Source organism: Arachis hypogaea, chromosome 4 (genome assembly GCF_003086295.3).
Source record: "Arachis hypogaea cultivar Tifrunner chromosome 4, arahy.Tifrunner.gnm2.J5K5, whole genome shotgun sequence".
Taxonomy (NCBI): domain Eukaryota; kingdom Viridiplantae; phylum Streptophyta; class Magnoliopsida; order Fabales; family Fabaceae; genus Arachis; species Arachis hypogaea.
The window spans coordinates 35,814,586-35,827,050 of record NC_092039.1 but is presented as its reverse complement, the minus strand read 5'-3'; positions in this window follow the sequence as shown (position 1 = coordinate 35,827,050).

Sequence of the window (12,465 nt, the reverse complement as noted above, 5' to 3'; positions counted from 1 at the left end):
AGGACTCTGGGGTCATATGCTAACCCCATTACAGCTGCATATGGGAGTAGCATCTGTACACCTCCCATCAAAGCAAGCAGCTTTGAGCTAAATCCTCAACTCATTATCATAGTGCAGCAAAATTGCCAGTATTCCGGTCTTCCACAGGAAGAGCCTACTGAGTTTCTGGCACAGTTCTTACAAATTGCTGACACAGTACATGATAAAGAGGTGGATCAGGATGTCTACAGACTATTACTGTTTCCATTTGCTGTAAAAGATCAAGCTAAAAGGTGGTTGAATAACCAACCTACAGCAAGCATAAAGACATGGAAACAGTTATCAGACAAATTCCTAAATCACTTTTACCCTCCAAAGAGGATGACACAGCTAAGGCTGGACATCCAAGGCTTTAAACAAGAGGATAATGAATCCCTTTATAATGCCTGGGAGAGGTATAGAGGTATGTTAAGAAAATGCCCCTCTGAAATGTTTTCAGAGTGGGTATAGTTAGACATCTTCTACTATGGGATTACAGAAAAAGCTCAGATGTCTTTAGACCACTCAGCTGGTGGATCTATCCACATGAGGAAGACAATTGAAGAAGCTCAAGAGCTTATAGACACTGTTGCTAGAAATTAATATTTGTACTCTAGCAATGAGCTCTCTCCAAAAGAGGAAGTCATGACAGTAGTCACTGACCCTAATCCTCAAGAACAGATGATTGAGCTTAATCAACAATTGCTCTGGATGACAGAACAGTTAGCAGAATTTAAAGAGATGCTCTATGAAACTAAAGTTGCTAACAAGAACATAGAACTGCAGTTGAATCAAGCAAAACAGCAAATATCTAAACAGATAACAGAGGAATGTCAAGCAGTTCAACTGAGGAGTGGGAAGACACTGAATAACACTGCTCAAAGTAGCAAAAAGCCAAACAATGAACGATTGACAGAGGATAACCAAACCACTGTTCAAAATCCCTCTGAGGACAGTAAGAGCCCAGAGAGGAATGTTATTGGCGTTCAAACGCCAGAGAGGGAAGGAAAGCTGGCGTTAAACGCCCATTCCTTGCCCAGTTTTGGCGTTCAAACGCCAGAAAAGGGGGAAAAGTTGGCGTTAAACGCCCATTTTCCACCCAATCCTGGCATTCAGACGCCAAGGGAAGATCAGACACCTGAGAGTGCTGACAGTAATCCCTCTAACAAGGCTTCTTCAACCACTTCTGTAAGGAATAAACCTGCAGCATCTAAGGTTGAAGACTATAAAGCCAAGATGCCTTATCCTGAAAAACTCCGCCAAGAGGAACAGGATAAGCAATTTGCCCACTTTGCAGACTATCTAAGGACTCTTGAAATAAAGATTCCGTTTGCAGAGGCACTTGAGCAAATACCTTCTTATGCTAAGTTCATGAAAGAAATCTTAAGTCATAAGAAGGATTGGAGAGAAACTGAAAAAGTGTTTCTCACTGAAGAATGCAGTGCAGTCATTCTGAAAAGCTTACCAGAAAAGCTTCAAGATCCAGGAAGCTTTATGATACCATGCACATTAGAAGGTGCCTGCACCAAGACAGCCTTATGTGATCTTGGAGCAAGCATCAATCTAATACCTGCATCCACTATCAGAAAGCTTGGGTTGACTGGAGAAGTCAAACCAACCCGGATATGCCTCCAACTTGCTGATGGCTCCATTAAATACCCATCAGGCATGATTGAGGACATGATTGTCAAGGTTGGGCCATTTGCCTTTCCCACTGACTTTGTAGTGCTGGAAATGGAGGAGCACAAGAGTGCAACTCTCATTCTAGGAAGACCTTTCCTAGCAACTGGACGGACCCTCATTGATGTCCAAAAAGGGGAATTAACCCTGAGAGTCAATGAGGATGAGTTCAAGTTGAATGTTGTCAAAGCTATATAGCATCCAGACACATCAAATGACTGCATGAGCACTGATATTATTGATTCTTTGGTGGAGGAGGTCAATATGACTGAAAGTCTTGAATCAGAGCTAGATGACATCTTTAAAGATGTTCAGCCTGATCTGGAGGAACTAAAGGAAATAAAAGAAATTCTGAAAATTCCTCAAGAAGAAGATAAACCTCCTAAACCAGAGCTCAAGCCACTACCACCATCCCTGAAATATGCATTTCTGGGAGAAGGTGACACTTTTCCAGTGATCATAAGCTCTGCTTTAAATCCACAGGAAGAGGAAGCACTAATTCAAGTGCTAAGGACACACAAGACAGCTCTTGGGTGGTCCATAAGTGATCTTAAGGGCATTAGCCCAGCAAGATGCTTGCACAAGATCCTATTGGAGGATGATGCTAAGCCAGTGGTTCAACCACAAAGGCGGCTAAATCCAGCCATGAGGGAGGTGGTGCAGAAAGAGGTCACTAAGTTACTAGAGGCTGGGATTATTTATCCTATTTCTCACAGCCCCTGGGTGAGCCCTGTTCACGTTGTCCCCAAGAAGGGAGGCATAACAGTGGTTCATAATGAAAAGAATGAACTGGTTCCTACAAGAACAGTTACAGGGTGGCGTATGTGTATTGACTACAGAAGGCTCAATACAGTCACCAGAAAGGATCATTTTCCTTTGCCATTCATAGACCAGATGCTAGAGAGACTAGCAGGTCATGAATACTACTGCTTTTTGGACGGCTACTCAGGATACAACCAAATTGCAGTAGATCCTCAAGACCAAGAGAAAACAGCATTTACATGTCCTTCTGGAGTATTTGCCTACAGAAGGATGCCCTTTGGTCTGTGCAATGCACCTGCAACCTTTCAGAGGTGCATGCTCTCTATCTTCTCAGATATGGTAGAGAAATTTCTGGAAGTCTTCATGGATGACTTTTCAGTATTTGGAGACTCATTCAGCTCCTGCCTTAACCATCTAGCACTTGTTCTGAAAAGATGCCAAGAGACCAACCTAGTTTTAAACTGGGAAAATGTCACTTTATGGTGACTGAAGGGATTGTCCTTGGGCATAAAATTTCAAACAAGGGAATAGAGGTGGATCAAGCTAAAGTTGAAGTAATTGAAAAATTACCACCACCTACCAATGTTAAGGCAATCAGAAGCTTTCTGGGGCATGCAGGATTCTACAGAAGGTTTATAAAGGATTTTTCAAAAATTGCCAAACCTCTGAGTGATCTGCTAGCTGCTGACACGCCATTTATCTTTGATAAGAAGTGTCTGCAGGCGTTTGAGACCCTGAAAGCTAAGCTGGTCACAGCACCAGTTATCTCTGCACCAGACTGGACATTACCATTTGAACTAATGTGTGATGCCAGTGACCATGCCATTGGTGCAGTATTGGGACAAAGGCATGGTAAGCTTCTGCACGTCATTCATTATGGCAGCCGTATTCTAAATGATGCACAGAAGAACTACACAACCACAGAAAAAGAGTTACTTGCAGTGGTTTATGCCATTGATAAGTTCAGATCTTATTTAGTAGGATCAAAAGTGATTGTGTACACTGACCATGCTGCTCTTAAATATCTACTCACAAAGCAGGATTCAAAACCCAGGCTCATAAGATGGGTGTTGCTTCTGCAAGAGTTTGATATAGAAATAAGAGACAGAAAAGGGACAGAAAATCAAGTAGCTGATCACCTGTCCCAGATAGAACCAGTAGCAGGAGCATCCCTCCCTCCTACTGAGATCTCTGAAACCTTTCCGGATGAGCAATTGTTTGCTATTCAGGAAACTCCGTGGCTTGCAGACAGTGCAAACTATAAGACTCAAGGTTCTCCTTCTGTAACCGTGGAGAGGAAGCATGAAGAGCTTCTCTCAAAACAGAGTCAAACAGAGCCCCCACAGTCAAACTCTAAGTTTGGTGTTGGGAGGTCACAACCAAACTCTAAGTTTGGTGTTGGGGGGTTCCAACTTTGCTCTGAGCCTCCGTGAGGCTCCATGAGGGCCCACTGTCAAGCTACTGACACTAAAGAAGCGCTTGTTGGGAGGCAACCCAATGTTATATTTTATCTAATTTCCTTTGTTATTTTATGTTTTCTATAGGTTGATGATCATGAGAAGTCACAAAATCAATTGAAAAAGCAAAACCAGAAAGAAAAATAGAAAGAAAAACAGCACACCCTGGAGGAGAACTTGCTGGCGTTTAAACGCCAGTGAGGCTAGCAGATGGGCGTTTAACGCCCAGTCTGGCACCATTCTGGGCGTTTAACGCCAGAAAGGGGCACCAGACTGGCGTTAAACGCCAGGAATGGGCACCAAGCTGGCGTTAAACGCCAGAAATGGGCACCAGCCCGGCGTTTAACGCCAGAATTGGCTCAAAACGCATTTTTGCATGCCACTGGGTGCAGGGATGACTTTTCCTTGACACCTCAGGATCTGTGGACCCCACAGGATCCCCATCTACCCCACCACTCTCTCTCTTCTTTCTTCTTTTGCTCGAGGACGAGCAAACCTTCTAAGTTTGGTGTGGTAAAAGCGTTGCTTTTTGGTTTTCCATAACCATTTATGGCACCTAAGGCCGGAGAAACCTCTAAAAAGAGGAAAGGGAAGGCAAAAGCTTCCACCTCCGAGTCATGGGAGATGGAGATATTCATCTCAAGGGGTGCACTTTCCTCCACAAAAAAACTATTGGGAGCAAATCAATACCTCCCTAGGAGAATTGAGTTCCAACATGGGACAACTAAGGGTGAAGCACCAAGAACATTCCATCCTCCTCCATGAAATTAAAGAAGATCATAGAATCATGAGAGAGGAGCAACAAAGGCAAGGAAGAGACATTGAGGAAGAACAAGCCGCCATCACTAAGGTGGACCCGTTCTTTAATCTCCTTGTTCTTTATTTTCTATTTTTCAAATTTTTATGCTTATGTTTATCTATGTTTGTGTCTTATTACATGATCATTAGTATCTTAGTGTCTATGCCTTAAAGCTATGAATGTCCTATGAATCCATCACCTCTCTTAAATGAAAAATGCTTTAATCACAAAAGAACAAGAAGTACAGGATTTCGAATTTACCCTAGAAACTAGTTGAATTAGTTTGATGTGGTGACAATACTTTTTGTTTTCTGAATGAATGCTTGAACAGTGCATATGTCTTTTGAATTTGTTGTTTTAAGAATGTTAAAATTGTTGGCTCTTGAAAGAATGAGGGAAAAGGAGAACTGTTATTGAGGATCTGAAAAATCATCAGAATGATTCTTGAAGCAAGAAAAAGCAGTGAATACAAAAAAAAAAGAAAAAGAAAAAAGGAAGAGATTTTCGAAAAAAAAAAGAGAAAGAAAGAAAAAGAAAAAGAAAGAAATAAAGTTGTGATCCAAGGCAAAAAGAGTGTGCTTAAGAACCCTGGACACCTCTAATTGGGGACTCTAGCAAAGCTGAGTCACAATCTGAAAAGGTTCACCCAATTATGTGTCTGTGGCATGTATGTATCCGGTGGTAATACTGGAAAACAGAGTGCTTTGGGCCACAGCCAAGACTCATACACTAGCTATGTTCAAGAATCATTATACGTAACTAGGAGAATCAATAACATTATCTGAGTTCTGAGTTCCTATAGATGCTAATCATTCTGAACTTCAAAGGATAGAGTGAGATGCCAAAACTGTTCGGAGGCAAAAAGCTACTAGTCCCGCTCATCTAATTGGAGCTAAGTTTCCTTGATATTTTGGAGTCTATAGTATATTCTCTTCTTTTTATCCTATTTTGATTTTCAGTTGCTTGGGGACAAGCAACAATTTAAGTTTGGTGTTATGATGAGCGGATAATTTGTACGCTTTTTGGCATTGTTTTTAGTATGTTTTTAGTATGATTTAGTTAGTTTTTAGTATATTTTTATTAGTTTTTAGTTAAAATTCACTTTTCTAGACTTTACTATGAGTTTGTGTGTTTTTCTGTGATTTCAGGTATTTTCTGGCTGAAATTGAGGGTTCTGAGCAAAAATCTGATTCAGAGACTGAAAAGGACTGCAGATGCTGTTGGATTCTGACCTCCCTGCACTCGAAGTGGATTTTCTGGAGCTACAGAAGCCCAATTGGCGCGCTCTCAACGGCGTTGGAAAGTAGACATCCTGGGCTTTCCAGAAATATATGATAGTCCATACTTTGCCCAAGATTTGATGGCCCAAACCGGCATGGCAAATCAGCCTCCGAAATTCCAGCGTTAAACGCCGGAACTGGCATAAAACTTGGAGTTAAACGCCCAAACTGGCATAAAAGCTGGCGTTTAACTCCAGAAAAGGTCTCTACACAAAAATGCTTCAAAGCTCAGCCCAAGCACACACCAAGTGGACCCAGAAGTGGATTTTTACGTCATTTACTCATTTCTGTATACCCTAGGTTACTAGTTTACTATTAATAGGATCTTTTGACATTGTATCAGTACCTCATGACACTTTACATGTTTTCTTTGTGTATCTGCCACGGCATGAGTCTCTAAACCCCATGGTTGGGGGTGAGGAGCTCTGCTGTGTCTTGATGGATTAATGCAATTACTACTGTTTCTCATTCAATCATGCTTGCCTCCATTCTAAGATAATACTTGTTCTTAACCCGGATGAATGTGATGATCCGTGACAATCATCATCCTTCTCAACCATGAACGTGTGCCTGACAACCACCTCCATTCTACCTTAGATTAAGTAGTTATCTCTTGGATTCTTTAACCGGAATCTTCGTGGTATAAGCTAGAACTGATGGCGGCATTCAAGAGAATCCGGAAGGTCTAAACCTTGTCTGTGGTATTCTGAGTAGGATTCAATGATTGAATGACTGTGACGTGCTTCAAACTCCTAGCAGGCGGGGCGTTAGTGACAGACGCAAAAGAATCATTGGATTCTATTCCGGCCTGACCGAGAACCGACAGATGATTAGCCATGCTGTGACAGAGCATAGGAACATTTTCACTGAGAGGATGGGAGGTAGCCATTGACAACGGTGAAACCCTACATACAGCTTGCCATGGAAGGAGTCTCGCGTGTTTGAAGAAGAAGACAGTAGGAAAGCAGAGATTCAGAAGATGGAGCATCTCCAAAACCTCAACCTATTCTCCATTACTGCGAAACAAGTAATCATTTCATGTTCTTTTGTTCTTTTTCACAATCAATCCTGATAATTTCATATATCCTGACTAAGATTTACAAGATAACCATAGCTTGCTTCAAGCTGACAATCTCCGTGGGATCGACCCTTGCTCACGCAAGGTATTACTTGGACGACCCAGTGCACTTGCTGGTTAGTTGTGCGGAGTTGCAAAAGTGTGATTGCAATTTCGTGCACCATATACAAATGTGGATTCTCGCAATCCCTACTCAAATGTGTTGAACCCGCGGACACGGAATACATATTCCGTGAAATCCACGAAGGCTGCTGCGGTCACCACGTTGGAGGCAAAACATTAGCCCAAAAAATCATCAGGGCTGGCTACTTCTGACCCACAATCATTCGAGACTCCATACAATTATAAAAAGCTGTGACAAATGCCAAAGACACGCCAATATCCACCAAGCCGCCCCACACCAACTCAGCACCATATCGGCAGAACGGCCGTTCGGCACTTGGGGGATCGACCTCGTCGGGCCCTTCCCTACAGCTCCCGGCCAACTCAGATATCTCATTGTCGCCATAGATTACTACACCAAATGGATCAAGGCCGAACCTCTGGCCTCCATAACGGCAACCCAGTGCCAGAAATTCGTTTGGCGGCAGATCATCACCCGATTCGAAATCCCCGAGGTCGTCATCTCGGACAATGGAACCCAGTTTACCGACAAAAAATTCAGAGAGTTCTTAGAAGGATTACACATATCCCATCGCTTCAGCTCAGTAGAACACCCCCAAACAAACGGACAGGTGGAATCCGCAAACAAAATAATCGTTAAAGGACTCAAGAAACGGCTCGACGAAGCCAAAGGACTGTGGGCAGACGAATTAGGATCGGTTCTATGGTCATACCGAACAACACCCCAAACGACCACGGGGGAAACGCCTTTTCGATTAACATACGGCGTAGAAGCAGTCATCCCAGTAGAAATTGGAGACCCCAGCCCCAGGAAAACGGTCGGAGGTAACGACTAAGAAGCAGAACGAGACCTCATTGACGAAGAAAGAAGCATAGCTCACATCAAAGAGCTAGCACTCAAACAAAGAATCAGCCTAAGATATAATCACGGTGTCGTCCGACAAGAATTCGCGGCCGACGACCTCGTTTTACGACGAAACGATATCGGTCCCCCGACCCCAGGAGAAGGGAAGCTCACCCCCAACTGGGAAGGACCATACAGAATCAAGGCTGTAATCGGAAAAGGAGCGTATAAACTCGAACGGCTCAACGGCGACGAAGTCCCGAGGACCTGGAACGCCGCCAACTTGCGACGATATTACGCCTAGACCGACCTAAATAGGTCGCCCCTTTATCTTCATTTTTACTTTTGTCCTTTATTTTATATTTTTAGTACTTATCCTCCCGGTTTACGATTCCTAAAGTCTTTGAATATTTTCATCTAAGTTCCAAATTCGGGTACTCTTTTCCGCCACAAACGGAGGGTTTTAACGAGGCCCAACCTTCAATAAAAATTCCATTAAAACAGCTAGTTCCATTTCGCTAAGTGTCCCAAATACGGCACAAAAAACACGACCACGACCGGGGGACTGATCACCCCCCAGGCCCAGGCCCAAACACACGGATATCCACAAGCCAAACCCGACCAACCAACGGTCCGAAGAAACAAATAGAATACAAATAGAATAGCTTAAAAATGAACATAGGCCCGGACGGCACAAAAAACAAATATAACAAACGGAACAGGCCCGGACGGCCAAAACATTCCATTATAAACGAAAATACAATGTTCCGAAAATCCCAAATACACGGCCCACGGCTATCCAAAACACAGTTCTAAGAAAAAGCCCAAAAAAGACAAAGATAGAAACAACTCGAGGTCGACGATCTGGCCGCCACGAATGGTCTTGAAGGCCCCCATCACGGACACGTCCACGCCCGGAGCCAGCACCAAAGCTTGAGCCCTCATCGTCTCCTTAGTAGCCACGATCGCACCCTTTGCATCAGCCAGTAGCTCCGTCTTCTCCTTCTTCAAGGCAGCAACCTCGGCCTTCAAGGTCTCCACTTCACTGAGAAGCACAGCTGTCTGGGAACCCGCATCAGAGGCCCGCTTACGCTCCTCCGCCAACTGAGAAAGAAGTGAAGTCTCAACCTCGGAAAGTCAGAGAATCTCTGCCCCGGCTTCCTCAGAAGACTTCACTGCCTTCTCCTTCGCAGCCCCGGCGGCCTCAAGCTCCTCCTTCAACTTAGCCACCTCAGCCTGAGAATGGCGGAGCTTCTTATCCAACAAGCCAACCTGAGCCATCGCGGGCTCGGCTTTCCGGACAACGACGGCAGATCGGAGAAGCGCACGGTACACCGACTTAGCCTGAAACGAAACATCACAGCCATCAAAAAATGGCTCTGTACCAGGCATCAAGTGTTGATCAATAAAACCCGGGGCATCGAAGCGCCGGTCCATCAAGCTGGGCACCAAACGATCCTCCTCCTCGAAAGTCTCACTACTCGGCTCCTCAGGCCTCTTCCTCTTCTGAGAGGCCTCAGCAGCCGTCACCACGACGACCTCAGGCGAAGTCGCAGGACCAGGAGAAGCCTGAGCACCGGTCCGGCCTCCCGAAGAAACTACCTCCTGAGAAACAGCCTGGGATTCCACAACCGGATTCGAAACAGAAGTAACCGGAGACGACAACCCCTCTTCCCGGGCCATCGCTGCCTTCAACCGCGCTAAGGAAGTCAAACCACCAGCCATCTCAACTGGAAGACAACAACGAAAATCCCAAGTTACAAAAACGGTAAACAAACATAAAAAGCAAAGTAAAGGACAGACACACACCAACATACGATCGACAAGCGATCGGATCTCCCATAACGTCCCGAGGATTCAGAGGACGCTCTCTAAATAACTGCCACAGGACAAGGGCGATATCCCGTTCCTCCGAACTGAGGAAATCCTGCGAAACCCGAGTAAATACCGACGGCCCCGCCTTAAAGTTCCAATAGGTAGGGAACCGCCGTTCACCCTCCAATGTCAGCCAAAAGGGATGATGCCCCCTCGCGGGACGAACCTTAAAATACCCACTCTTAAAGTCATGAAAAGAATCTTCGTACAAGCCGAAAATCCGATGATGAGGCTGAGCTCTGAAAGACACATACCCCTTCTTGTGCTTTCCCTCTTTAGTCGGAAGAGTACAAAAGAAGAGGAAAAGAAAAACATTTACCGATGCAGGAAGCTCCAAGAAATCACAGACAAGCTCGAAAGACCGTATCGCCGCCCAGCTATTCGGATGTAGCTGGGACGGCGCCACGGAACACCGGTTCAACAACTGCTGGATAAACGGAGAAAAGGGAAGCCGAACATCAAGCCAGGTGAACATCGCCTCATACACCCACATCCAATACGGCACAGTCGGGGAATCGAGATTGGTATAGCAGACCCTATCGTCAACCCCAGGAAGGGAAAGCTCATATTGGCGTTCAAAATCGCCACCTCCACAAACAGCCCCCTCATCGCGGAGCCGTTGGAGGTCTGCCTCCGTCCCCTAGACATCACTAGTAACCCAAGAGAAAAGACCAGGGACACCCCCCGCCGGGGCCACCAGAGCCCTCACACCCTCCGTCCGTCGACGAGCCATACCTAAAATATCGACGAACACCACCGTCATCCAAAACGCACGGCAGAAAACGGCGGATGAAACTAAAAACAAACACCACCACCATACACCACCAACTATACGGTGGCACTCGCCCCCTTTATGGAACCCAACAGAACCATCTACCACCATACAATACCGTCATACACCCCAAAACTATTCTAAACCTACACCTAGCAAAACACAACACAAAATGCAACGGAAGGTAAAACAGAAGAAGCAAAAAGAAATAGAGGAATACTAACCTGATAATTCGAAGGAAATAAAATCCAAGAAACGAAATGCCGCGGCAGAAGATCAACAAAAACCACAGATTGCGAAAAGAAAGTAGAAAGCACTCTTTTGGAGAACAAAAAGCAATGCAGAAATGAAACAAACGAGGGAACTGAAGGAGGAAAACCAAAACGGTTTTTGAAAAAACAAAATGACACAAACACCCCTGGGAAGCAACGCAAATGCAAGGACAAAAGAGGGAAACACCCCTACGCAATAAATGCCCCCTCGAAAAAAGTAACTCATAAAGTCATGCCTCGAAGAACGCAACAGGCGGAGCAGACACAGAAGGGTCACGTCAGACCTAAGCGGTCAGACGAATCTTCTACAACACGAAACCAAGACACCGACCTCACCACGAAAGAATCAAGCGGGTACCCGAGAAGCAAATAGACGACCCAGCCCCACGATTAAAACAGCATCTCCTAGCGACAAACCGACCTTGCTCGCTCTCCCGCTGCAGGGGGAACTGTTACGGATCCAGCCCACGGATCCTATACCCGGAACGGTCCCCGAACCCGGTTACCCGGGTCGGACCCGCTCCGCCCTTCCAGAAGGCCCGGAACCGTCCTACTAGAACCCCTAACCAACTTTTGAATTTAAACACGTCCCTTATCTTAGCCAAATAAGATAAGATAAGATATTCACCATCGCCTATAAATAGAGGACCCAGGTCCCTCCAGGTATTCATTCATTCCACTCACCTTATACCTCTTAGATCCATCCTGACTTGAGCGTCAGAGTGTCTTTGCAGGTACCTCCCCCCCGCCGCTCTACTCGAATAGTCCGACATCCGCCTCGACCCACAGGTCCCCGATCCTCCTCTCAACCCGTACCAGAGACATCTTGTACAATCTTTAAATTCTGTTCAAAGTGTTCATAGTTAGTATTCAAAGTGTTCTTAAGTCTTGTATGTGTCTTTATCTTAAAATTTTTAGGTTTGGTGTCCCTTAGTATTTTCCTCCAAAAATTTTTAAAAACAAAGGTGCTAGATCTAAAAATTTTAAGTCTTGTGTCTTTTTTGTGGTTTTCTCTTTCATCATAAAATTCAAAAAACAAAAATATCTTTTCTAACTTAATTCTAACCATAATTTTTGAAAATTAACATAAAAATTCAGATTTTGATTTTAAAATTTTATCTTATCTTATCTTAGTTGTCAAGTTTTCAACAATAAAAAATTTTCAAAAAAAAAATAAACATCATATCTTTTTCTAAAAAAACTTATCTTTTTCAAAATTCAAAAATTTTATCTTATCTTTTTCAAATTTCAAATTTTAAAAATCATATCTTTTTCAAAATTTAAAAATCTTATCTTATCTTTTTCAAATTTCAAATTTTTAAAATCATATCTTTTTCAAAATCAAATTTCAAAATCTTATCTTTTTCTAATTTTGAATTTCAATTTCAAATATTTTCTTATCTTATCTTCCATTTTATTTTTAAAATTAAAAATCTTTTCTTAATTAATATCTTATCATCTCTCTCTTTTTTTTCAAAACCTCCTAACTAAATTTTTTATTCTTA